Source organism: Ranitomeya imitator, chromosome 6, assembly GCF_032444005.1.
Source record: "Ranitomeya imitator isolate aRanImi1 chromosome 6, aRanImi1.pri, whole genome shotgun sequence".
Classification (NCBI taxonomy): domain Eukaryota; kingdom Metazoa; phylum Chordata; class Amphibia; order Anura; family Dendrobatidae; genus Ranitomeya; species Ranitomeya imitator.
The window spans coordinates 528,946,219-528,972,216 of record NC_091287.1 but is presented as its reverse complement, the minus strand read 5'-3'; the positions used below and the strand labels follow the sequence as shown (position 1 = coordinate 528,972,216).

General features: G+C 44.8%; 1 protein-coding gene across 3 annotated transcripts in view; it reads right to left on the bottom strand.

Moving 5' to 3' along the window:
• Positions 1-1,049: 1,049 nt before the first annotated feature.
• Positions 1,050-25,998, bottom strand: part of ZHX1 (zinc fingers and homeoboxes 1) — an 80,107-nt gene continuing 55,158 nt past the window's right edge. For 2 of the 3 annotated variants that reach the window (XM_069731860.1, XM_069731861.1), the window contains one exon: positions 1,050-7,206. The gene's annotated coding sequence lies outside the window, so the exon portion shown is untranslated. The remainder of the gene's footprint in view (positions 7,207-25,998) is intronic. The other variant, XR_011314132.1, reaches the window with a different exon arrangement.

Genomic DNA, 25,998 nt, shown 5'->3' with positions numbered 1-25,998 from the left:
CTTTCCCTCACCGCTGTGTGAGTGACCCGGAAGTAGTCCAACACCTCCGGGTCAGTAAGGGGAATCTTCCACCGCTCCCCGCATGCGCGGCCGCCATTATTCCGGCCTGCGTCTCGGAGCGGTGTGCCGGCTGCCGCTGCTGCAGAGCCACGGATTGCGGACCCCAAATAAGCCGGTCCAGCGTCCGGCGTCTCCTTCGGCCGCACTCCCGCAGCGTCGTACCAGGATTCGGCCGGCCTCCATGGACCCAGCCATCCCACATGCCGGCCAGACGAGGGGGGAGCCGTCTAACGGAGTCTCCCCCGACGCTGCTACTGGACCGCATCCCCTGCCGTTCCCGCAGAGACCGCACAGGTGGATACTTATGGCCCAGGTATGATTTTCTGTAAGTCTTCTTGGAGAATCCAGAGATCCTGTCCCCTGGGAACAGGAAACCTAAACTGAGGAGGAGAGGGGGACCGCCCCCTTTTATGTCTCTGTAGGTTTCCTGTTCCTTGGGGCGGATCCCTATCTCTCCAGTGGGTGCTGTCATGGCGAAGGGTAAAATACAAATTCTTTGAAAGAGATGACGTGCTGCAGACATAAAACTGCAAGGAAAAAATAGGTAATGTGTGCAGTAGACTTCATAAATGTCATTCACTTTGCTGGGACAGTGAAATGCAGTTTTCTGTGGCCATAACATGGTGTATGAACATACCTTTCTTCTGAAAAAGCTTAGCTTAGGCTAGTTGCACACTACAATCCTTTTCATTTTTTGGCTCTCATCTGGACAGCATGTGTCTACATACCATACACCTGGATGGAAAAGTGCAGCAGATTTTGCAAAAAAAAAAAAAAAAAAAAAATAATGCCTCCATGATGGATGGATCCCTAGTATCCAGACCAGGTTCACTGAGCCGGATGTTGGTGGCTCTATACACCTAAACCGAATCAGCTCTTTCTGCCGGGGTCCTGTATTCTGGATACAATAGACTTTTGTACTTAGTGCAAATGTATTTTACAAAAGGCAAATACGAGGCAAATAAAAAAAAGCATCAGTACGCAGCAAATTAAACAAAGTATATGTTTATTCTTCTCTGAAGAAAACTGACAAAACAATGAAATGGCTTTAAAAGTGTGGAGGAAAAACGGAAGGAAAATACAACCTTACTAAACAGTTTTTTTTTTTCCATGAAATACAATTTTGCGGTGTAATGGTACGATTGTGAATTAAACCAAAAGAAACCGTTCGTCATCCACCCCATAAACAAAGATAGTCTGTCGAGGTGGCGCCAACCATATAAAGTGGTAAAATATCAAAGTAAGCTGCGGTCAAGGAAATCTATAGGAGTATAATAAAATCAAACAATGAACCAAAAAGAGGAAGACAAAAAAAGCAGCGCAGTACAGCTAATATTAAAGGGATTGTTTCAGCGTTCTAAAAAGCTTGTTAGATCGAAACTACACAAGTCCTGCTTCTCCAACGAGACCACTAGCTGTTAAGACAGAGACTAGGTCAAGTGGCCAAAGGTTGCGATGTTCCACTGCCGCATTGCCGTATAATGTATGTGAATGGTGTGGCATTACGACGACAGTCGGCACAAATAATCCAACTTTTTGCGACCTACTTGTCGTGGCACAAAAGGAGTCGCAATGTGGCCCCATTCACCTGCACTGTGGCAGAGCAGAATTGCAAGCAAAACTGACGTCTAGACACATCCTTATGGTTGAAGCGAAAAAGTACAACAGTATTACACGGAGTCCATTCAAAATAAGCCGTCAACCATGTAATTCTTGTAAGTCCACTGGAGTACTACTAGATGCCCCAGTAAGGAGCCTGGGAAGATATTGTGCAAACTGGGCGATTCTTTAAGATCCAGTTTCTAAAAGTTGCAGGGTGCACGTCATAAACTCTATTATTAAGGGTATGTGCACACGTTGCGGATTCTCTGCGGATCCTCAGCGTTTTTTAAGCTGCTGAAACGCTGCAGATCCGCAATTGATTTACAGTACAATGTAAATCAATGAGAAAAAAAAATGCTGTGCACACTTTGCGGAAAATCCGCTGCGGAAACGCTGCGGTTTAAAAGAAGTAGCATGTCACTTCTTTTTTGTGAATCTGCAGCATTTTTGTACCCATTCCATTATAGAAACCCGCAGGGGTAAAAAACGCAGCAAAACCGCAAGAAAACCGCAGCAAAAAATGCACAAAAAACGCGACAAATCCGCAGGTGTGTTTTCTGCCAGGAGAGGCAGAATCCGCACCAGAAATTCCTAAGCCTAATCCGCAACGTGTGCACATAGCCTAAAAGGAATTTACATATACATATGTATTTTTACAAATGAAAACCGAATAGCGTTACATATTTTTATTTTCTGATTGTACTTGTATTCTGCACGCGATTATGAGCAGAATTATAATTATGTTGCTCAGGTGGTCTCCGAGTATTTGCTAGTGTTCGGAGATTTAGTTTTCGTCGCCGCAGCTGAATGATTTACAGCTATTAGCCAGCTTGAATACATGTGGGGGTTCCCTAGCAACCAGGCAACCCCCACATGTACTCAGCCTGGCTAGTAGCTGTAAATCATTCAGCTGAGGCGATGAAAACTAAATCTCCGAACACTAACAAGTACTCGGAGACCACCCGATCATGCTCGAGAAAACTCGAGCAACGAGTATATTCGCTCATCACTAGTCGTCTGCTCTTCACAACATTGAGATTTGCTTTAATACGGCCACAAAGACCACGGATGCAGGTGCCACTGACGTCTGATTTAGGGGAAGGAGTGTTGTGTGACCGGCACAATAGCCATTGTGCAAATTAGGTTTAACAAAAGCACGTTTTAAACAATAGGTTATTTTCGGATGATACGTAAACTTTATAATGAATGAATCATTTTATAAAAATTGTTAAAAGGGTATTCTGATAATAGGAAGTCATTGCCTATTCACAGGATGGGTGATAACTTTTAGATTGGTCACACTGATTGCTTTTTCTTGTCCCTCATTTTAATGTGGCAGAGGTGTGCATGCCCTATTCATTCTATATGGGACTGTTGATGAAAGTCGAGCTTCATACTCAAAATTTTATTCTGATGATAGTAGTTATTTCCAATATGTATTTAAAGGGGACCTGTCAGCAGGATTGTGCACAATAACCTACAGTGTCAGTTCGGCGCCGTTATACTGATTAAAATGATACCTTGGTTGATGAAATCCGTCTTGTGGTTGTTGTGTAATCTTTATTTTCAGTTTTTAGTTAATGATATGCTCGTGCACCGGAGCGGCCTGTGGGGGGTCTTCATGTGGTGCTCTGATTAGGTATTCATAATGTGATCCCTCACTGACCTGCACCCTAGTTTGCATAATGAATTATCTGTACATACTTAAAAAAAAAAAGAGAGAGAAAAGAACCCTTCTGCACGCAGGAGCCAGCCGAGGCACCTGCTCTGCAGCATAATCGCATGTTTCATGTGCCAATAACTGTTTCTCATGTTATTCAGCTAGAAACAAAAAAAAAATCAATTTGAAAATGGCGCCTGCGCAGTAGCAGCTATCGGTGTATATAGCTGTGCCCTGAGAGCTGCTACTGCGCATACGCCGGCGGCGCCATCTTCCTGGAGAGGAAAAAAACCTTCCTCATCCAAGATGTCGCCACCTGCGCAGTAGCATCTCTTGGCTATATCCAAACCTTTTTTTTGTTTTGATGAAGGAGGTTTTTATAATATAATTCACTACCTTATTTGTCTCATTTTCCTTTTCATTGTGCCATGAAAGCCGTAGAACTGCAAAAGTTTTGCCGCCATTTTGTAACACGATTGACGCAGAAACAAACAAAACAAAAAACAGCGTGGCTGTAAAGTGTGAAAGCAGCCTCACACTTTGAGCCAATAAATATGCTTTATGGTGAGGAAGACAAACAGAAACAGCAAAAGATGAAATAGCCACTTTAGGACAGGAGCAGCAGGTAGGATAATGTGGAGACATGTTCTGCCTCACTGCATTTCTGAAGGGGGACAAGAAGGAAGTGCGCAAAGCACAGGATAATCGGCCACCGATTCCAGCTCTGCTCGTACGAGGGAAGAGCGCGTCCGCAAGTCTGTCTGTATTCTGATCGCAGGTCTAGAGAGAGGACAGATGTTCTAATGCAGCAAAGGAAGATGAAATCCAGCCATAAGACCAGCACCGCATTTCACGGAGAAGAAAACCAAAATCGGGTAAGTATTTTACAAAATCTCTTAGAAATTGATTATACAAAACAAAGTTTAGTTACTCTAAGGCCGGGATCACACATGCGAGAAATACGTCCGAGTCTCGCATGGTAATCCCCGGCCCTGCACCCGACACTCAGGAGAGGAGCGTGCGGTTCCATGTATTGCTATGCGGCCGCACGCTCCGCTCCGGAGTGCAGGGCCGAGGGTTACCATGCGAGATTCTGACGTATTTCTCGCATGTGTGATCCCGGCCTAACTTCCACCACTCCAAATAACAAAAGGATGTCTGAATGAGGATTTAAAAAAAAAAAAAAGAAATACGGTACATAATGCAGTGAAATAATTTTTAAACCATTTCTTGGAATCTCTTAAAACACTGTCCGCTTACTGCAACTTTTGAAACCAGTGCGGTTAAATATTCCTCTGTTACATGCAGATTTGTTCCATATTTTGCATTGTAAAGTTTGTTATGAAAATTCACAGCATATTTAAGGATTTAAAATCCACAATGCAGATCATTTTTCACTGAGGATTTTTTTTTGTTTTTTTGCAGAAAGCGGATGAGATTTGATTAATATTTCTTCCACTGTGCCGATACAGTAATACACTGCAAATTCAGATGAAAAAAAACTCTACCGGGTATGAACATACTCAAAAACTGCTACTGGATGGCGCTTACTTCATACATTGATCTAAATAACCCAGGGATACAGGGAGCTCCCTCTAGAGGCGGCTGAAGGCCCCCAGAGTTGTTTTAGTAATCTAACTCGAGGCAAAGAATTTGGAGCCCAGACAAGCAGAATATGAATCAATGCAGAATACTGGTCCTAAAAGCGACAACGTTCAAACAGAAACAAAAAAAAAGCATATTTTCTTTTCTGGTGCATTTATGTGCAGCAATTTTATATAAATCTACAATACAACTGTGCTTCTGGTAACAGCTGTAACATCTGAATGAATATGGGGCGTAGCTTCCTGCTAAAATCTATTTTAGCAAAGGCACTTTATTTTTGTAAAACATATAGATCTATACTTGCGTCGTGTTTTGGCGGACCGCCGGCACAAAAAAAGTTCCATGTAAAGTTTTCTTGTGCGTCGTGTCCGCCATTTTCGACCGCGCATGCGCGGCCAAAGCTCCGCCCTCTCCTCTCCGCAACTCACAATGGGGCAGCGGATGCGTGGAAAAATTGCATCCATGCCCCCGTTGTGATTTTATTTCACAGTATGCGTCGGTACCTCGGCCCGACGCACTGCGACGGGCCGAGGCCGACGCTAGTGTGAAAGTAGCCTTATACTTTTCCTCTAAGGCCGGCGTCACACTGGCGCTTTAAACGGCCGAGTGCAATGCGATAAAAAATTGCATTGCACCCGAACCAATGATAAGTTATGGGCCAGCTCCCAGCAGCTGCGATTGTCTCGGACCGAGGAAAACTCTCAGCTCACTCGCACCCATATAAGCCTATGGGTGCGAGTGAGACAGCGCACACCACTCGGATATCATCTGAGTGATGTGCGCTGTAAGCGGACCCCGGCAATGGAGGAGATGGAGAAATTCATTTCTCCGCCTCCTCCGCAGCTGTGCTCCGATCCTCCCTGTGCGAGAGAATTGGAGCACAGACGCATTACACTCGGCTCCTGCTCTGCTGCGAGCCGGAGCCGAGTGTCATTAGCATATCGCATCCGATGATCTCGCATCGGATGCAATACGCTAGTGTGACTCCGGCCTAATTGTTCCACTCCTGGTTTTGGCTTACAAATACTGTTGTAAAATACTGACCAAATACTGCTAGTGTGACTGCAGCCTAATGCTGTCATGTTCTTGAATACAGCAGACATTGACATCAGAATAGAAGAAAGTTATCAGGTACCTCAGATGGCTAGTCTTCTTGTAGTGAAGGAAATTATGCAGAAAAAAAAAATTACCGTATGTACAATTTTCAGATTTATCTTGAGTTATGATCTTGTAAATACATTTAAAACCCCCCACATATCTAAAGTGCAAGAGACTAATTACATTTGGGAAAATCACAATGTGCTTTATGATAAAAAAAAAAGGAAAAGAAAAAGCAGAACGACCTAGAAGTTGTGCAATTCTTCAGAAATTTCAACAAGTCAATTTTCAGAAAGTACAAAGCTGAACATACATACGTATAAGACACCGTTTATTGGCAGGTGCAAGTCTAATTATTTTTTTTTTTTTTTTTTTTGCCACGCAGATTTACAGAGCCATTTTTAGAAAAAATAAAGAAACAAAAACCATTGTTTTCCTGCAAAAAAACAATGACACTTGGCAACCCCACAGAACAGCAATAAAATACAAAGGAGAATACCAAAAGTTTCTCACCTGAAAAAAGAAACAAAAAAAAACCTTTTTAGTCGTATTTGTACTACTTGCTTATAGACTGTATAGTATTAACAATATCATCTGAAGAGGGGGAACTGCAAAATACAAATCACAGAGAACAAAATCAACAGATGCTGTTTAATGTGGGGTAGCTCTCTCTTTAGGCAACCACAGAAAATAACTTTTGGTCAGTGGTCACTCAAAGCTAAAAGCTTCTTTTTTTTGTTACATATCAAAAAGGAAAAATATTAGATTTACCAACTGTGTAACTAGCACATAGTAATGTTAAACAGATGTAGCAAAAAGCAAGAAAAAAAACAAAAAAGAAAAACTAGTGGTCACTGTGTTGTCTGCCATTTCTGTCCTCTCATACAAAGGAAAAAAATACCAGCAAAAAAAAAAAAAAACAAACAAGTCAGTAAAAATGTATTAAAATCTTCTTAATTGTACAAGTTATGTGCTGCCCACATTATTAATTCTGTATTTACAGTAAAATCCTCTGCAGTGTGGCTACTACTTTGGCACAGCATGCAGATCGACTACTCCACGACAGCAGAGATCGCCGCCGCCGCTCCTCCACATCGCACTGTGGTTTTCAAGAGAGGATCTCCATGCACTTCACAGTAAACTGGACACCGCTGTCTTCTCCGCTGACGTCGCTTTCCTTCCTGAAAGAGCGAGAGAAGCAATATAAGCCCGAGTGTGAACTTGCAAAAACATTACCTAACTCTCCTCACTGCCAAGATTCACAATTCTGAAGAGCACAATCAAAACCTAAAAGGCAAAATGGCAGAAAAATGGACAAAAACGAAAAATTATTTTAATACTGAACTTTTATTATACCAATTAAAATTTAACCCCTATTAAGAGACTTAAATAGTCATTGACTAAACTACAAATTTATGCTACATGTGCGGTAAATATTGAAACCGCCTGCCTTTTGTTTGCGCGGAAGTTTCAATATTTGGATATTTCCGAATAGGGTTACCTAACGAAGTCCATTTTTTACACTAAGGCCGGAGTCACACATGCGAGAAACACGTCCGTGTCTCGCATGTGAACAGCAAGCTCTGGCGCCGGCACTTGCGCCTCCATGTGTTGCTATGCGGCCACACGCTCCGCTCCGAAGTGCCGGCGCCAGAGCTTGCTGTTCACATGCCAGACACGGACGTGTTTCTCGCATGTGTGACTCCGGCCTTAGTCTCGTGTTTTAGTCGATGACTATCTGAAGCTCCCTAATAGGGGTTCATTTTTAAGGTAGATTTCAATAAAAGTTTTTTTTGTTGGTCATTCTTCTGTTATTTTGGATGTTTGCTTTATTTAACACTTCTGCGCCAGAGCCTGCTTTCGCCTTCATGACCAGGCCAATTTTTTCAATTTTGACCAGTGTCACTTTATGATGTAATAACTCTGAAACGCTTCAACGGATCCCACTAATTCTGATATTGTTTTTTTCGTGACATATTGTACTTAAATTAGTGGGAAATTTAGGTCAATATTTGTATTTATTTGTGAAAATTTGACAAAAATGTCGAAAATTTTGCATTTTTCAAACTTTCAATTTTTACGCCCTTAGGCTTCTTTTACACTTACCGTTTTTTTGCGGCCCGTTATTGCGGGTCTTTTTTTCAAGGTCTGCAGCAATATCGGATCGCAAAAAAGTTGGGAATCGCTGTTTTCAGGTTCCCAATACTATAGCAAAAGTATTGGGAATAATAAATGTCGGTCCGCAAAACCGGAAGTCACGGCGCACAGCAAAAACAACCTTCCTTTGTTTTTGCAGCCCCATTGATTTACAATGGGGGCCGTGTCCGTAAGTCGTGAAAAATGTCGAGCAAGCTCCATATTTTTTCACGGTCGTAAATACGGCCTTCATGGCCATACGGCGCTCCAACAATTTTTCGCAGCCCGTTTTTGCGGCCTCATAGAAATCTATTGGGGCCGCAAAAACACGGCAAGTGTAAAAGAAGCCTTAGGGTATGTGCACATGTTGTGGATTTGGCTGCGGATCCGCAGCAGTTTTCCATGCGATTTACAGTACCATGTAAACCTATGGAAAACCAAATCTGCAGAGCCCATGGTGCAGAAAATACCGCGCGGAAACACTGCGGATTATTTTCCGCAGCATGTCAATTTTTTGTGCGGATTCCGCAGCGTTTTACACCTGCTCAATAGGTGAAATCCACCCCAAAAACGCAGAAATCCACGGGTAATACGCAGTGTGTTTTACCTGCAGATTTTTAAAAAAACAGTGCGGAAAAATCCGCACACGAATCCGCAATGTGGGCACGTAGCCTAAAGCTAGATATTTATACCACACAAAACAGTTAATAAATAACAATTCCCACATGTCTATTTTCCATCAGCACAATTTTTCAAATTTTTTTTCCGTTAGAAGGGTTAAAAATCTATCGACAATTTCTGATTTTTCAAACAAAATGTTTGAAGTGACTTTAAGGGGCCTATATGACAGAAAATAATCAATCAATGTCAGTTTTAAAAACTGCACCCCACAAAGTGCTCAAAATCACAATCAAGAAGTTATTAACCTTTCACAAGAATTAATGCAATGTGGAAAGAAAAAACGAACATTTTATTTTTTGCCCCAAAAATGTTACTTAAGCCCCAAAAGTTAAACTTTCGAAAGGGTAACAAGAGAAAATGCATCATGCAATTTCTCCAGAGTTGTGCAATTTCTCCCGAGTACGCTGATGCTCCACTATGTGGGTGGAAAACCATTGTTTGGGCGCACGGCGGGGAAAAAGCACAGCATGACTTTTGGAACACAAAATTCGCTGGAATAGATAGCGGACGCCATGTCATGTTTGGGAGCACCAGGGGCTCTTCAAACAGTGGAAATCCCCCACAAGTGACCCCATTTTGGAAACGACACCGCTTGAGGAAGTCATCTGCTGGTGTGATTACTATTAAACTATTGGGTTGTGAAAATGAAGTATTACATTTGTTTTCACAAAAAAAGTTGATTTGGCCTCAAATTTCTCATTTTCACAAGGGTAAAAGGAGAAAGTAGACCACACAACCGAATGTTCAATTTCTTCAGAGTACACCAATACCCTATATGTGGGGAAACCACATTGCAACCACAATACAAAGCTCAAAAGGGATCAGGGGCTTATCTACAGCATTCTGTAAAGCTGTAACTAAGTCTCCGATGTATCCTGAAAGGTAAGAAAAACAGGTTATATTATACTCACCCAGGGGCGGTCCCGTCCGATGGGCGTCACGGTCCAGCTCCTCCTATCTTCATGCGATGACGTCCTCTTCCTGTGTTCCTGCCGCGGCTCCACAGGCGCCGGGAAAGGTCAGAGAGGCCCGGCGCCTGCGCACTGCAGTACTTTGCTCTGAACTCAACAGGGCAGACAAAGTACCCCTGCGCCGCAAGAGAAGAAGAGGACGTCATCGTATGAAGATGGGAGGCACCGGACCTGGACCGCGACGCCCATTGGACTCGGACCGCAGCGGGACCGCCCCTGGGTGACTATAATACCGTATAAGCTGTTTTTCTTACCTTTCAGGTTACATCGGGGGCTTATCTACAGCATTACAGAATGCTGTAGATAAGTCCCTGATGCCGGTGGCCTTAGCCAATATACGATTTGTGGGGTGACAGATTCCCTTTAAAAACATGAGTCTGTGAGGAAGATTTTAAAACAGTCAGTGAGGCATAAGGCTATGTGCACACGTTGCGGATTTTGCATGCGTTGTACAGCACCATGTAAACGTATGGAAAACTAAATCCGCTGTGCCCATGGTGCGGAAAATACAGCGCGGAAACGCTGCGTTGTATTTTCCGCGGCATGTCAATTCTTTGTGCGGACTCCGCAGCGTTTTACACCTGTTCCTCAATAGGAATCCGCAGGTGTAAAACCGCAGGTGGAATCCGCACAGAAACCGTAGGTAATCCGCAGTGCGTTTTACCTGTGGATTTTGCAAAAACAGTGCGGAAAAATCCACACACGAATCCGCAACGTGTGCACATAGCCTAAGGCTGGTAACAATGGGCAATAATAGCGGGTATAACGCCTCATTCTTCTCTTGGTACATACACATCTTCTCTGGAGGTTCTTTCTTGTTTCTGTTGCAGGAATGAGTACAATAAAATGTCGCTCAGTGAGTCTTTTGATATCTTCAGATTCTAATGGATGAACAGGGCCTTACATTGCAAAAACAAGATTTTCAATTACCTTTTCCTGGTAATCAAGGAAAGTATCTGAATTTCCTGATTTTTTGTTTAACACAAAAGAATTATATATGGCCACTTGAAACAAGTAAATGACTAACTTTTTATACCAGTTACCGTATATGATTTTCTTGATACCTGATATGGCTGTAGAACCTGGTCTGCAAGGTTCAGCCCCTCCCCCGAGATGTATTTGTTGCAATCAATGACAGACACGGGTTTTTGCTTTGAAGTAGTGGATCCTAGTTCTACAATAGCCCTTGTGGCATCTGTGTGGATCGAGAAGAGGATAAAAATATATTTCGTATCCTTATACTTGAGGCCAAGCAGCTCTCCATTGCATACAGCCCCTGACTGCCCCTTTTGGAACATTTCATTGACCAATGATTGTAGAAACCCCTAACGGTTTTTACAAATGATCCAAAACCATTTTAAATAGGGGAATACTGGTGTAGTAACTGTCTGCATACAGGATAAGTCCATTTTTTTAACCCCTTCCCGACCCATGACGCCACGTAGGCGTCATGAAAGTCGGTGCCAATCCGACCCATGACGCCTATGTGGCGTCATGGAAAGATCGCGTCCCTGCAGGCCGGGTGAAAGGGTTAACTCCCATTTCACCCGATCTGCAGGGACAGGGGGAGTGGTAGTTTAGCCCAGGGGGGGTGGCTTCACCCCCTCGTGGCTACGATCGCTCTGATTGGCTGTTGAAAGTGAAACTGCCAATCAGAGCGATTTGTAATATTTCACCTATTATAACGGGTGAAATATTACAATCCAGCCATGGCCGATGCTGCAATATCATCGGCCATGGCTGGAAATACTAATGTGCCCCCACCCCACCGATCGCCCCCCCAGCCCCCCGATCTGGCCGGTACACTGCTCCGGCTTCCCTCAGTACAGGGCTCCGCTCCCCCCCCGTGCTCTTGTCCGCTCCCCCCGTGCTCCAATCACCCCCCCGTGCTCCAATCACCCCCCCTGCACTCCGATCCACCCCCCCCGGTGCTCCGTTCCACCCCCCCGTGCTCCGTTCCACGCCCCCCGTGCTCTGTTCCACCCCTCCCGCGCTCCGATTCCCCCCCCCCCCCCCGTGCTCCGATCCCCCCCCCCCCACCCCATCATACTTACCGATCCAGCCGGGGTCCCGTCCGTCTTCTCCCTGGGCGCCGCCATCTTCCAAAATGGCGGGCGCATGCGCAGTGCGCCCGCCGAATCTGCCGGCTGGCAGATTCGTTCCAAAGTGCAATTTGATCACTGAGATATAATCTATCTCAGTGATCAAAATAAAAAAAATAATAAATGACCCCCCCCCCTTTGTCACCACCATAGGTAGGGACAATAAAAAAATAAAAAAAATTTTTTTTCCACTAATGTTAGAATAGGGTTAGGGTTAGGGGTAGGGTTAGGGCTAGGGTTAGGGTTAGGGGTAGGGTTAGGGCTAGGGTTTCGGTATGTGCACACGTATTCTGGTCCTCTGCGGATTAATCCGCAGTGCTAAACCGCTGCGGATTTATGGCGGATTTACCGCGTTTTTTCTGCGCATTTCACTGCGGTTTTACAACTGCGATTTTCTATTGGAGCAGTTGTAAAACCGCTGTGGAATCCGCACAAAGAAGTGACATGCTGCGGAATGTAAACCGCTGCGTTTCCGTGCAGTTTTTCCGCAGCATGTGTACAGCGATTTTTGTTTCCCGTAGGTTTACATTGAACTGTAAACTCATGGGAAACTGCTGCGGATCCGCAGCGTTTTCCGCAGCGTGTGCACATACCTTTAGAATTAGGCTATGTGCACACGGTGCGGATTTGGCTGCGGATCCGCAGTGGATTGGCCGCTGCGGATTCGCAGCAGTGTTCCATCAGGTTTACAGTACCATGTAAACATATGAAAGACCAAATCCGCTGTGCCCATGGTGCGGAAAATACCGCGCGGAAACGCTGCGTTGTATTTTCCGCAGCATGTCAATTCTTTGTGCGGATTCCGCAGCGTTTTACACCTGTTCCTCAATAGGAATCCGCAGGTGAAATCCGCACAAAAAACACTGGAAATCCGCAGTGCCTTTTACCCGCGGATTTTTCAAAAATGGTGCGGAAATATCTCACACGAATCCGCAACGTGGGCACATAGCCTTAGGGTTAGGGTTGGAATTAGGGTTGTGGTTAGGGTTGGAATTAGGGTTGTGGCTACAGTTGGGATTAGGGTTAGGGGTGTGGGGGGGTTAGTGTTGGAGTTAGAATTGAGGGGTTACCACTGTTTAGGCACATCAGGGGTCTCCAAACGCAACATGGCGCCACCATTGATTCCAGCCAATCTCGTATTCAAAAAGTCAAATGGTGCTCCCTCACTTCCGAGCCCTGACGTGTGCCCAAACAGTGGTTTACCCCCACATATGGGGTACCAGCATACTCAGGACAAACTGCGCAACAATTACTGGGGTCCAATTTCTCCTGTTACCCTTGTGAATCTAAAAAAATGCTTCCTAAAACATAATTTTTGAGGAAAGAAAAATTATTTTTTATTTTCACGGCTCTGCGTTGTAAACGTCTATGAAGCACTTGGGGGTTCAAAGTGCTCACCACATATCTAGATAAGTTCCTTGGGGGGTCTAGTTTCTAAAATGGGGTCACTTGTGGGGGTTTCTACTGTTTAGGCACATCAGGGGCTCTGCAAACGCAACGTTACACCCGCAGACCATTCCATCAAAGTCTGCATTTCAAAAGTCACTACTTCCCTTCTGAGCCCCGACGTGTGCCCAAACAGTGGTTTACCCCCACTCATGGGGTATCAGCGTACTCAGGAGAAACTGGACAACAACTTTTGGGATCCAATTTCTCCTGTAACCCTTGGGAAAATAAAAAATTCTGGGCTAAATAATTTTTTTTTTTGAGGAAAGAAAACGTATTTATTATTTTCACGGCTCTGCATAATAAACTTCTATGAAGCGCTTGGGGGTTCAAAGTGCTCACCACACATCTAGATAAGTTCCTTTCGGGGTCTAGTTTCCAAAATGGGGTCACTTGTGGGGGGTTTCTACTGTTTAGGCACATCAGGGGCTCTGCAAACGCAACGTGACGCCCGCAGAGCATTCCATCAAAGTCTGCATTTCAAAACGTCACTACTTCACTTCCGAGCCCCGGCATGTGCCCAAACAGTGATTTACCCCCACATATGGGATATCAGCGTACTCAGGAGAAACTGGACAACAACTTTTGTGGTCAAATTTCTCCTGTTACCCTTGGGAAAATAAAAAATTGCAGGCTAAAAGATCATTTTTGAGAAAATAATTTTTTATTTTTATTTTCATGGCTCTGCGTTATAAACTTCTGTGAAGCACTTGGGGGTTCAAAGTCCTCACCACACATCTAGATTAGTTCCTTTGGGGGTCTAGTTTCCAAAATGGTATCATTTCTGGGGGATCTCCAATGTTTAGGCACACAGGGGCTCTCCAAACGTGACATGGTGTCTGCTAATGATTGGAGCTAATTTTCCATTTAAAAAGCCAAATGGCGTGCCATCCCTTCCGAGCCCTGCCGTGCGCCCAAACAGTGGTTTACCCCCACATATGGGGTATCAGCGTACTCAGGACAAACTGTACAACAATATTTGGGGTCTAATTTCTCCTATTATCCTTGGCAAAATAGGAAATTCCAGGCTAAAAAATCATTTTTGAGGAAAGAAAAATTATTTTTTATTTTCATGGCTCTGCGTTATAAACTTCTGTGAAGCACCTGGGGGTTTAAAGTGCTCAATATGTATCTAGATAAGTTCCTTGGGGGGTCTAGTTTCCAAAATGGGGTCACTTGTAAGGTTGCTCCAATGTTTAGGCACACAGGGGCTCTCCAAACGCGACATGGTGTCCGCTAACGATGGAAATAATTTTTCATTCAAAAAGTCAAATGGCGCTCCTTCCCTTCCGAGACCTGCCGAGTGCCCAAACAGTGGTTTACCCCCACATATGAGGTATTGACGTACTCGGGAGAAATTGCCCAACAAATTTTATGATCCATTTTATCCTACTGCCCATGTGAAAATGAAAAAATTGAGGCGAAAAGAATTTTTTTGTGAAAAAAAAGTACTTTTTCATTTTTACGGATCAATTTGTGAAGCACCTGGGGGTTCAAAGTGCTCACTATGCATCTAGATAAGTTCCTTGGGGCGTCTAGTTTCCAAAATGGGGTCACTTGTGGGGGAGCTCCAATTTTTAGGCACACGGGGGCTCTCCAAACGTGACATGGTGTCCGCTAAAGAGTGGAGCCAATTTTTGATTCAAAAAGTCAAATGGCGCTCCTTCCCTTCCAAGCCCTGCCGTGCGCCCAAACAGTGGTTTACCCCCACATATGAGGTATCAGCGTACTCAGGACAAATTGGACAACAACTTTCGTGGTTCAGTTTCTCCTTTTACCATTGGGAAAATAAAAAAATTGTTGCTAAAAGATAATTTTTGTGACTAAAAAGTTAAATGTTCATTTTTTCCTTCCATGTTGCTTCTGCTGCTGTGAAGCACCTGAAGGGTTAATAAACTTCTTGAATGTGGTTTTGTGCACCTTGAGGGGTGCAGTTTTTAGAATGGTGTCACTTTTGGGTATTTTCAGCCATATAGACCCCTGAAACTGACTTCAAATGTGAGGTGGTCTCTAAAAAAAATGGTTTTGTAAATTTCGTTGTAAAAATGAGAAATCGCTGGTCAAATTTTAACCCTTATAACTTCCTAACAAAAAAAAATTTTGTTTCCAAAATTGTGCTGATGTGAAGTAAACATGTGGGAAATGTTTTTTTTTTTTTTTAACTATTTTGTGTCACATATCTCTCTGGTTTAACAGAATAAAAATTCAAAATGTGAAAATTGCGAAATTTTCAAAATTTTCGCCAAATTTCCGTTTTTATCACAAATAAACGCAGAATTTATTGACCTAAATTTACCACTAACATGAAGCCCAATATGTCACGAAAAAACAATCTCAGAACCGCTAGGATCCGTTGAAGCGTTCCTGAGTTATTACCTCATAAAGGGACACTGGTCAGAATTGCAAAAAACGGCAAGGTCTTTAAAGGGAACCTGTCACCTGAATTTGGCGGGACTGGTTTTGGGTCATATGGGCGGAGTTTTTGGGTGTTTGATTCACCCTTTCCTTACCCGTTGGCTGCAATATTGGATTGAAGTTCATTCTCTGTCCTCCATAGTACACGCCTGCACAAGGCAAGATTGCTTTGCGCAGGCGTGTACTATGGAGGACAGAGAATGAACTTCAATCCAATATTGCAGCCAGCATGCAGCCAACGGGTAAGGAAAGGGTGAATCAAACACCCAAAAACTCCGCCCATATGACCCAAAACCAGTCCCGCCAAATTCAGGTGACAGAGTCCCTTTAAGGTCAAAATAGGCTGGGTCATGAAGGGGTTAAAAAAAAGGCTAAATCATCTTCCAAATGATTTTTCCAGATGTCCCCACATAAGTAGGACATCCTGGTGGGTTTAGTTGTCTATCTTTATCCTTATTAATGTGAAAAGCTGATGTTTATCCTGTTGAACTCTCATACATTATTTATAGAGGTTTATACCGAATGTAGTAATTTCTAGAGGCTTTTTTTGCGGCAAAAAAACGTATTGCTGTGTATGTAAACGCATGCGTTTTTAAGCACATGCGTTTGCTTGGGTTTTTAAACGCATGCGTTTCAATAGAAAAACACAATACACACTGATAAGCCACCCCCCAACCCTAACCCTAAAGGGATCCTAACCCTAGGGATCCTAACCCTAACCCTAGCTATTTCTGTTTATAGTGGGTTTTCTAGTTGATTTTGATGATTGGCAGCTGTCACACACTTCTCATCATGCGTTTCAAAAACGCAAACGCAGGAAAAAACGCATGTAAAAGCCACGTTTTTTTTACCACATGCAAAAACGCACGCGTTTACATGCGTTTTTTTTCACCACCTGCATTTGCGTTTAAAACGCTGCGTTTTTAAACGCAAATGTGACACTAGCCTAAGATGGAATAAATTGATTGACGTGCTGTCTTCCTTTGAATTTTACAAGCAACTCATTAATATAAATGTTTCGTGTTGAGGTGTGCAGCCTTGAGAACATTTCTGTCAATTTTACGATGATGGGACTGATTTTATACAGTCTGTCATGTTCTGAGGCATTTCTGTGCAGGAATTAACCATTGTCGTTAAAATACCAAAATCTCACAATCATTTCATAGCAGGTCCTAGGAAGGGGGAGCTTGAACAGGGTGGTTGGACCAGTAAGACCAAATGCTCGTTTTTTTAACAAACCCCCTTGCAAATTTAAGTCCTAAAAATTTTTTTATTTCAGGAAGATTAGTTGACGCCCAAAAATTTGAGGTAGTATAATAGAATTGTGGATTCTGACTGATAAAACGGTACATAAATAAATTTGTTTGGAGGACAATATGCCTCTTTGACAATATTCATTCTTCGTTTCATTGCAGCCATTTGGTAAATTAAAAAAAGTTCATTTTTTTTACATTAACCCCTTACCGGCATCGGACGTACTATACCGTCCGATGCCGGCTCCCCTGCTTTGATGCAGGGCTCCGCGGTGAGCCCGCATCAAAGCCGGGACATGTCAGCTGTTTTGAACAGCTGACATGTGCCCGTAATAGGCGCGGGCAGAATCGCGATCTGCCCGCACCTATTAACTAGTTAAATGCCGCTGTCAAACGCAGACAGCGGCATTTAACTACCGCTTCCGGCCGGGCGGCCGGAAATGACGTCATCGCCGACCCGTCACATGATCGGGGGTCGGCGATGTGTCTCCATTGTAACCATAGAGGTCCTTGAGACCTCTATGGTTACTGATGACCGGTGGCTGTGAGCGCCACCCTGTGGTCGGCGCTCAAAGCACACCTCCATTTCTGCTACATAGCAGCGATCAGCAGATCGCTGCTATGTAGCAGAGCCGATCGAGTTGTGCCTGCTTCTAGCCTCCCATGGAGGCTATTGAAGCATGGCAAAAGTGAAAAAAAAATTTTAAAAAAATGTGAAAAAAATAAAAAAAAACATAAAAGTTTAAATCACCCCCCTTTCGCCCCAATCAAAATAAATCAATAAAAAAAATATCAAATCTACGCATATTTGGTATCGCCGCGCTCAGAATCGCCCGATCTATCAATTAAAAAAAAGTATTAACCTGATCGCTAAACAGCGTAGCGGGAAAAAAATGTGAAACGCCAGAATTACGTTTTTTTTGGTCGCCGCGACATTGCATTAAAATGCAATAACGGGCGATCAAAAGAACGTATCTGCACCGAAATGCTATCATTAAAAACATCATCTCGGCACGCAAAAAATAAGCCCTCAACCGACCCCAGATCATGAAAAATGGAGACGCTACGAGTATCGGAAAATGGCGCAATTGTTTTTTTTTTTTAGCAAAGTTTGGAATTTTTTTTCACCACTTAGATAAAAAATAACCTAGTCATGTTTGGTGTCTATGAACTCGTACTGACCTGGAGAATCATAATGGCAGGTCATTTTTAGCATTTAGTGAACCTAGCAAAAAAGCCAAACAAAAAAACAATGTGGGATTGCACTTTTTTTGCAATTTCACCGCACTTGGAATTTTTTTCCCGTTTTCTAGTTCACGACATGCTAAAACCAATGATGTCGTTCAAAAGTACAACTCGTCCCGCAAAAAATAAGCCCTCACATGGCCAAATTGACGGAAAAATAAAAAAGTTATGGCTCTGGGAAGGAGGGGAGCGAAAAACGAACACGGAAAAACGAAAAATCCCCTGGTCATGAAGGGATTAAAGTACAGCAGAAATTCTATTGTAACCTTGGCCAGATCTGTGCCTTGCCACAGTTCTGTCTCTGAGCTCCTTGGCCAGTTCCTTTGACCTCATGATTCTCATTTGGTCGGACATGCACTGTGAGGTCTTATATAGACAGGTGTGCGCCTTTCCAAATCAAGTCCTATCAGTTTAATTAAACACAGCTGGACTCCAAAGAAGGAGTAGAACCATCTCAAGGAGGATCGCAAGGAAATGGACGGCATGTGGTTTAAATATGAGTGTCTGAGCAACGGATCTGAATACTTATGACCATGTGTTATTTCAGTTTTTCCTTTTTATTAAATTTGCAAAAATTTGTACATTTGCTTTTTTCAGTCAAGATGGGGTGCAGAGTGTACATTAATGTGAAAAAATTAACTTTTTTGAATTTACCAAATGGCTGCAATGAAACAAAAAGTGAAACGTCTGCCGAGACGTTTCAATGGCCCTTGAGGAAGCAGCTCTTGCTTCTCTTTCTGTACTTCTTTCAGTAAGTCTTGCCTCCCTTTCTTCTTTCAGTAAGTCTTGCCTCCCTTTCTTCTTTCTGTAAGTCTTGCTCATTGAGGTGTAATACAGTTTTTATCTTAGAAAAAGCAGCCTTGTGGGAGTGTAATACTATTGAGTTACAAATTTTAAAGAAGGACATATTTAGAGTGTCATTAGTTGTAGCCGTATAAATAATTTTAAGGTGAACCGGTCATCAGGATTTTGTTAAGTAAACTACAGGCATTGCTAGGTTGGTGCTGTTACACCGATTTAAATGAAACTTGGGTAGGAGAAATCCGTCTTATGTTTCTTTTTTCGACCTATGCTTGAAGTTTTAAATTAATGAGCTTGAAGTTTTAAATTAATGAGATGCTGGTGCTCTGGGGCGTGCCGGTATGCAGATCTTTTTTGGTGCTCTGGCCTCATCATGACCATTCTGGGCTTAAATGACAGGTCTCTGAACCTTCAGTGATGTACTTCCTATTTTAAATACTGTGCCTGTGCATTTAATATTGTGGTCTTCAACAACAAAAAGAAAAATTTTGCTTCAACAAAACAGTGCTGGCGCATGCGCAATAGCATCTATTGGCAAGCAATACTCTCAATCTGAACATGCGCAGCTCACTGTGTTCCGAGGACCAGTGTTGGAATGCGCACAAGAAATTGTCGCTGTTCAACATAGCAACTTGGCTCCCGCACTGGTACAGGGAACCCAACTGGTGCCATTTTGTTGAAGCAAAAGGGTTCTTTTAACTCAATGACAACTGCCAATACAACTTTTAACAGCGGCAATTAAGGGGCCTTATTCCTCCTGCACCTTTTTACACAGCCTCCTCCTGCACCTCACTCTCCTCCTGCACCGCACGCTCCTCCATTAGACACAGCCTCCTCCTGCACCTCACTCCCCTCCTTTATACACAGCCTCCTCCTGCACCTCACCCTCCTCCTTTATACACAGCCTCCTCCTGCACCTCACGCTCCTCCTTTATACACAGCCTCCTCCTGCACCTCACCCTCCTCTTTATACACAGCCTCCTCGTGCACCTCACGCTCTTCCTTTATACACAGCCTCCTCCTGCACCTCACTCCCCTCCTTTATACACAGCCTCCTCCTGCACCTCACTCTCCTCCTTTATACACAGCCTCCTCCTGCACCTCACGCTCTTCCTTTATACACAGCCTCCTCCTGCACCTCACTCCCCTCCTTTATACACAGCCTCCTCCTGCACCTCACGCTCCTCCTTTATACACAGCCTCCTCCTGCACCTCACTCCCCTCCTTTATACACAGCCTCCTCCTGCACCTCACGCTCTTCCTTTATACACAGCCTCCTCCTGCACCTCACTCCCCTCCTTTATACACAGCCTCCTCCAGCACCTCACCCTCCTCCTTTGTACACAGCCTCCTCCTGCACCTCACCCTCCTCCTTTATACACAGCCTCCTCCTGCACCTCACTCTCCTCCTTTATACACAGCCTCCTCCTGCACCTCACTCCCCTCCTTTATACACAGCTTCCTCCTGCACCTCACTCTCCTCCTTTATACACAGCCTCCTCCTGCACCTCACACTCCTCCTTTATACACAGCCTCCTCCTGCACCTCACCCTCCTCCTTTATACACAGCCTCCTCCTGCACCTCACTCTCCTCCTTTATACACAGCCTCCTCCTGCACCTCACTCCCCTCCTTTATACACAGCTTCCTCCTGCACCTCACTCTCCTCCTTTATACACAGCCTCCTCCTGCACCTCACACTCCTCCTTTATACACAGCCTCCTCCTGCACCTCACACTCCTCCTTTATACACAGCCTCCTCCTGCACCTCACGCTCCTCCTTTATACACAGCCTCCTCCTGCACCTCACGCTCCTTCTTTATACACAGCCTCCTCCTGCCCCTCACTCTCCTCCTTTATACACAGCCTCCTCCTGCACCTCACGCTCCACCATTATACACAGCCTCCTCCTGCACCTCACTCCCCTCCTTTATACACAGCCTCCTCCTGCACCTCACTCTCCTCCTTTTTACACAGCCTCCTCCTGCACCTCACTCTCCTCCTTTATACACAGCCTCCTCCTGCACCTCACGCTCCACCATTATACACAGCCTCCTCCTGCACCTCACTCCCCTCCTTTATACACAGCCTCCTCCTGCACCTCACGCTCCTCCTTTATACACAGCCTCCTCCTGCACATAACTCTCCTCCTTTATACACAGCCTCCTCCTGCACATCACTCTCCTCCTTTATACACAGCCTCCTCCTGCACCTCACACTCCTCCTTTATACACAGCCTCCTCCTGCACCTCACGCTCCTCCTTTATACACAGCCTCCTCCTGCACCTCACACTTCTCCTTTATACACAGCCTCCTCCTGCACCTCACTCCCCTCCTTTATATACAGCCTCCTCCTGCACATCATTCTCCTCCTTTATACACAGCCTCCTCCTGCACCTCACGCTCCTCCTTTATACACAGCCTCCTCCTGCACATCACTCTCCTCCTTTATACACAGCCTCCTCCTGCACCTCACTCCCCTCCTTTATACACAGCCTCCTCCTGCACCTCACACTCCTCCTTTATACACAGCCTCCTCCTGCACCTCACACTCCTCCTTTATACACAGCCTCCTCCTGCACCCCACTCCCCTCCTTTATACAGCCTCCTCCTGCACCTCACCCTCCTCCTTTATACACAGCCTCCTCCTGCACCTCACACTTCTCCTTTATACACAGCCTCCTCCTGCACCTCACCCTCCTCCTTTATACACAGCCTCCTCCTGCACCCCACTCCCCTCCTTTATACACAGCTTCCTCCTGCACCCCACTCCCCTCCTTTATACACAGCCTCCTCCTGCACCTCACACTTCTCCTTTATACACAGCCTCCTCCGACACCTCAAGCTCCTCCTTTATACACAACCTCCTCCTGCACCTCACACTCCTCCTTTATACACAGCCTCCTCCTGCACCTCACACTTCTCCTTTATACACAGCCTCCTCCTGCACCTCACACTTCTCCTTTATACACAGCCTCCTCCTGCACCTCACGCTTCTCCTTTATACACAGCCTCCTCCTGCACCTCACACTTCTCCTTTATACACAGCCTCCTCCTGCACCTCACGCTCCTCCTTTATACACAGCCTCCTCCTGCACCTCACACTTCTCCTTTATACACAGCCTCCTCCTGCACCTCACGCTCCTCCTTTATACACAGCCTCCTCCTGCACCTCACGCTCCTCTTTATACACAGCCTCCTCCGACACCTCAAGCTCCTCCTTTATACACAGCATTTTTCTGCAGCACAGCTTTTCTACTTTATAGTCGCCTCCTCCGGCAACGCCTCACACTCCTCCTCTTCGATATACAATTGGAAACAATTGATCTCAAGAGAAATTGAAGTAATTGCAATAAAGCATATCATATACACAGCCTACTACTTCTTCTGCAGCACCACACTTTTCTCCTTTGGACCTCGTTCACACGTTATTTGGTCAGTATTTTTACCTCAGTATTTGTAAGCTAAAACTTGAGAGTATATCAATCTGAGGAAAAGTATATTAGAAACACGTCACCACTTCTGTATTTTTCTCCCACTCGTGGTTTTGGCTTATAAATACAGAGGTAAAATACTGACCAAATACTGAACGTGTGTCTGTGGCCTTATACACAGCCTCCACCTGCAGAGCCTCACTCTTCTCTATACACAGCTTCATACAGCAGCACCTTACTTCTCTCATTTTCCCCCTCACACCTCTCATTTTCCAATCACTCTACTATTTTCCACTCACACCTATTTTCCCCTCCCTCGTGCACAGCAACTTCCTGTTATGAGCACAGTGGTGTAATCCATGAGGCTCCTCTCTTTGACTCACAGGAGCAACTCCATTCTAGACACGACGGAGCTAGATGGGGCCTATGCCTGCCGCACACTGATACTCTGAATCTACACCTGAAAACACAAAAAAAGCACAGTAAAACCAAAAACACACTGTTGCAAAAAAATCACAGTGGACAGCAAGTGCAAGTAAAAAGATGGAAAAAACAGGGTATTTGGTTGATACGTTTTTTGCAAAAAAATGTATATTAAGCCGCTCTACACCTGTAGATAAATTTGCAAAACAGGGTCATTTGAGGGGAATTCTGCTCTAATGGCACTTAGGGGCTTTGTATATGGTATGGAGTCACCAAACTATTCTACGATAATTTGTTCTCCAGGAGTCAAAGAGCGCTCCATCCCTCCCGAGTCTCACCATGTAGATAAGCAGTACTGTACAGCCACATATGGGGGTATTGTCCCATTCAGCAGAAATTATGACAAATTTTGATGAAATTTTTACCCATTTACTCATATGAAAATCTAAGACCAAACAAAAAAATTTTGGTAAAAATTTAATTATTTTTTTCTTCACCGCCCAATGGTGTAAAATTTTATGACACACCTCTGGTGTCAATGGGATCATTGCACACTTAGATGAAATCATTCAGAGGTGTAGCTTGTAAAAAGGATCACTTGAGGGGGTCATGGCACCCGCAAACCTTAAGGCTATGTTCACAAGTTGCTTTTTTGCCGTTTTTCTGCAGCCAAAACCTGATCTCATGGCAGCAAAAAAGCAGCAAAAAAAAAATGCAGTCTAAGGCCGGCGTCACGCTAGCGAGTTATACGGAAGTATGAGAGGCGCAGAAAATACGGATTGCATACGGTACAGTGATTCTCTAAGGCCCAGCTCCTATCTGCCGTATTTTACTGATCCGTATTATACGGTCTTCTACGGCCGTAGAAAATCGCAGCATGCTGCGTTTGTCACTGTATTGCGCAAAAAATACGCCAATGAAAGTCTATGGTGGCGAGAAAAATACGGATTACACACAGACCAGCAGTGTGACTTGTGAGAAATGCACAGCAGTGTTCTAGAGAAAAGCCGACAATTCAGCGTGGTGTACAGTAAAATCACACTGACAGGTTAGAATAGAATAGCTAAAATAAATGTCTACACATAGTATAGGTTATATATATATATATATATATATATATATATATATTTCATATAGCGCTAGATAGCAGAAAAGCCGGTAATTCTCTTTCTGAAACCTGACATGATATGAGACATGGTTTACATACAGTAAACCATCTCATATCCCTCCTTTTATTACATATTTCTCTTTAGTAATGGAAGAAGTGTCTGTATGTTACATTTGGGCGCTGTAGCTATTAAAATAAAGGGTTAATACGCGGAAAAAGTTGGCGTGGGCTCCCGCGCAATTTTCTCCGCCAGAGTGGGAAAGCCAGTGACTGAGGGCCGATATTAGTAGCCTAGAGAGGGTCCACGGTTATTGGCCCCCCCCCCCCCCCCCTGGCTAAAAACATCTGCCCCCAGCCACCCCAGAAAAGGCACATCTGGAAGATGCGCCTATTCTGGCACTTAGCCTCTCTCTTCCCACTCCCCTGTAGCGGTGGGATATGGGGTAATGAAGGGTTAATGTCACCTTGCTATTGTAAGGTGACATTAAGCCAGATTAATAATGGAGAGGCGTCAATTATGACACCTATCCATTATTAATCCATTAGTATGAAATGGTTAAAAAAAACACATTATTACAAAGTCTTTTAATGAAATAAATACACCCTATGGGAGGTGGAGCCGCATATTCATCACTGTAATGAGCGGTGCCACGTGACCGCTCACACAGGACAAGCTGCGGCGCTGAGAGGAGTCATCGCGGGAGCTGGGTGAGTATTTTAATGCCAGTGGGCGGGCGCACAGGGGGAGGGAGGTGACCACAAACTTTATTTTAACCCCTTAGCGACCGCCGATACGCCTTTTAACGGCGGCCGCTAAGGGTACTTAAACCACAGCGCCGTTAATTAACGGCGCTGTGGAAAAAGTGAATAGCGCCCCCCAGAGGCCGATTTTCTCCGGGGTCTCGGCTGCCGGGGGTAGCAGAGACCCCAGAGAACATGATTCGGGGGGTTTTTAACCCACCCCGCATTTGCGATCGCCGGTAATTAACCGTTTACTGGCGATCGCAAAAAAAAACAAACGAGATCTCTTTAATTTCTCTGTCCTCCGATGTGATCGCACATCGGAGGACAGAGAAAAGGGGTCCCAGGTGGCCCCCCAATACTCACCTATCTCCCCCGATGCTCCTCGTGTCTCCCGGTGGGCGCCGCCATCTTCAAAATGGCGGGCGCATGCGCAGTGCGCCCGCCCCTGCGAGAATCTTTGGGGTCTCGGCTGCCGGGGGTAGCCGAGACCCCAAAGAGCATGATCGGGGTCGGTTTTACCGACCCCTGTTTTGCGATCGCCGGTAATTAACTGTTTACCAGCGACCGCAAAAAAAAAGTAAAGTGTAATTCTCTGTCCTCTGATGTGATCGCTAGAGTTGAGCGACCTTGACCTTTTTAGAGTCGAGCCGGGTTTCGCGAAACCCGACTATCTCAAAAGTCGGGTCGAGTGAAATCGGCCGATTATGACGTAAAGTCGGGATCGACCGAAACACGAAACCCAATGCAAGTCAATGGGGCAGCATAGTCGGCAGTGAGTGGGGGCCAGGAAAACACCTAGAGTGCCCATTTTAATGTCAAAACCATCCATTCTTCTTAATGAAGATTGTCAAGCGTAATTTACCTCATAATAATTGGAAGGCATTTGAAATTGGGGGTCATTTGGCTAAAGTTGTGGTGGGTAGGGCTGGTTCAAGTAATTAGTGGGCCCAGGAAATCTGGACCACGTCACGGCAGTGGAGCAGGGAGAGGTAAGTATTTCAACTTTGCAAGTGCTGTGAACCTGAGCAAGCAGGGGGGGCCCACTCGTTGGCATTGGCACTGGCACAGGGCCCCTCAAAGTACAGCGGTGTGTTTGCACGGCGGGGGCGCCTCCCACCGGCAGCAACACTTTTGCGTACCATGAGAGGCCCTGTGCCAGTGACGTCGCCAACTAGTATTCCTCCCCCCACCTGATGAAGGAACCTGCACTTTCAT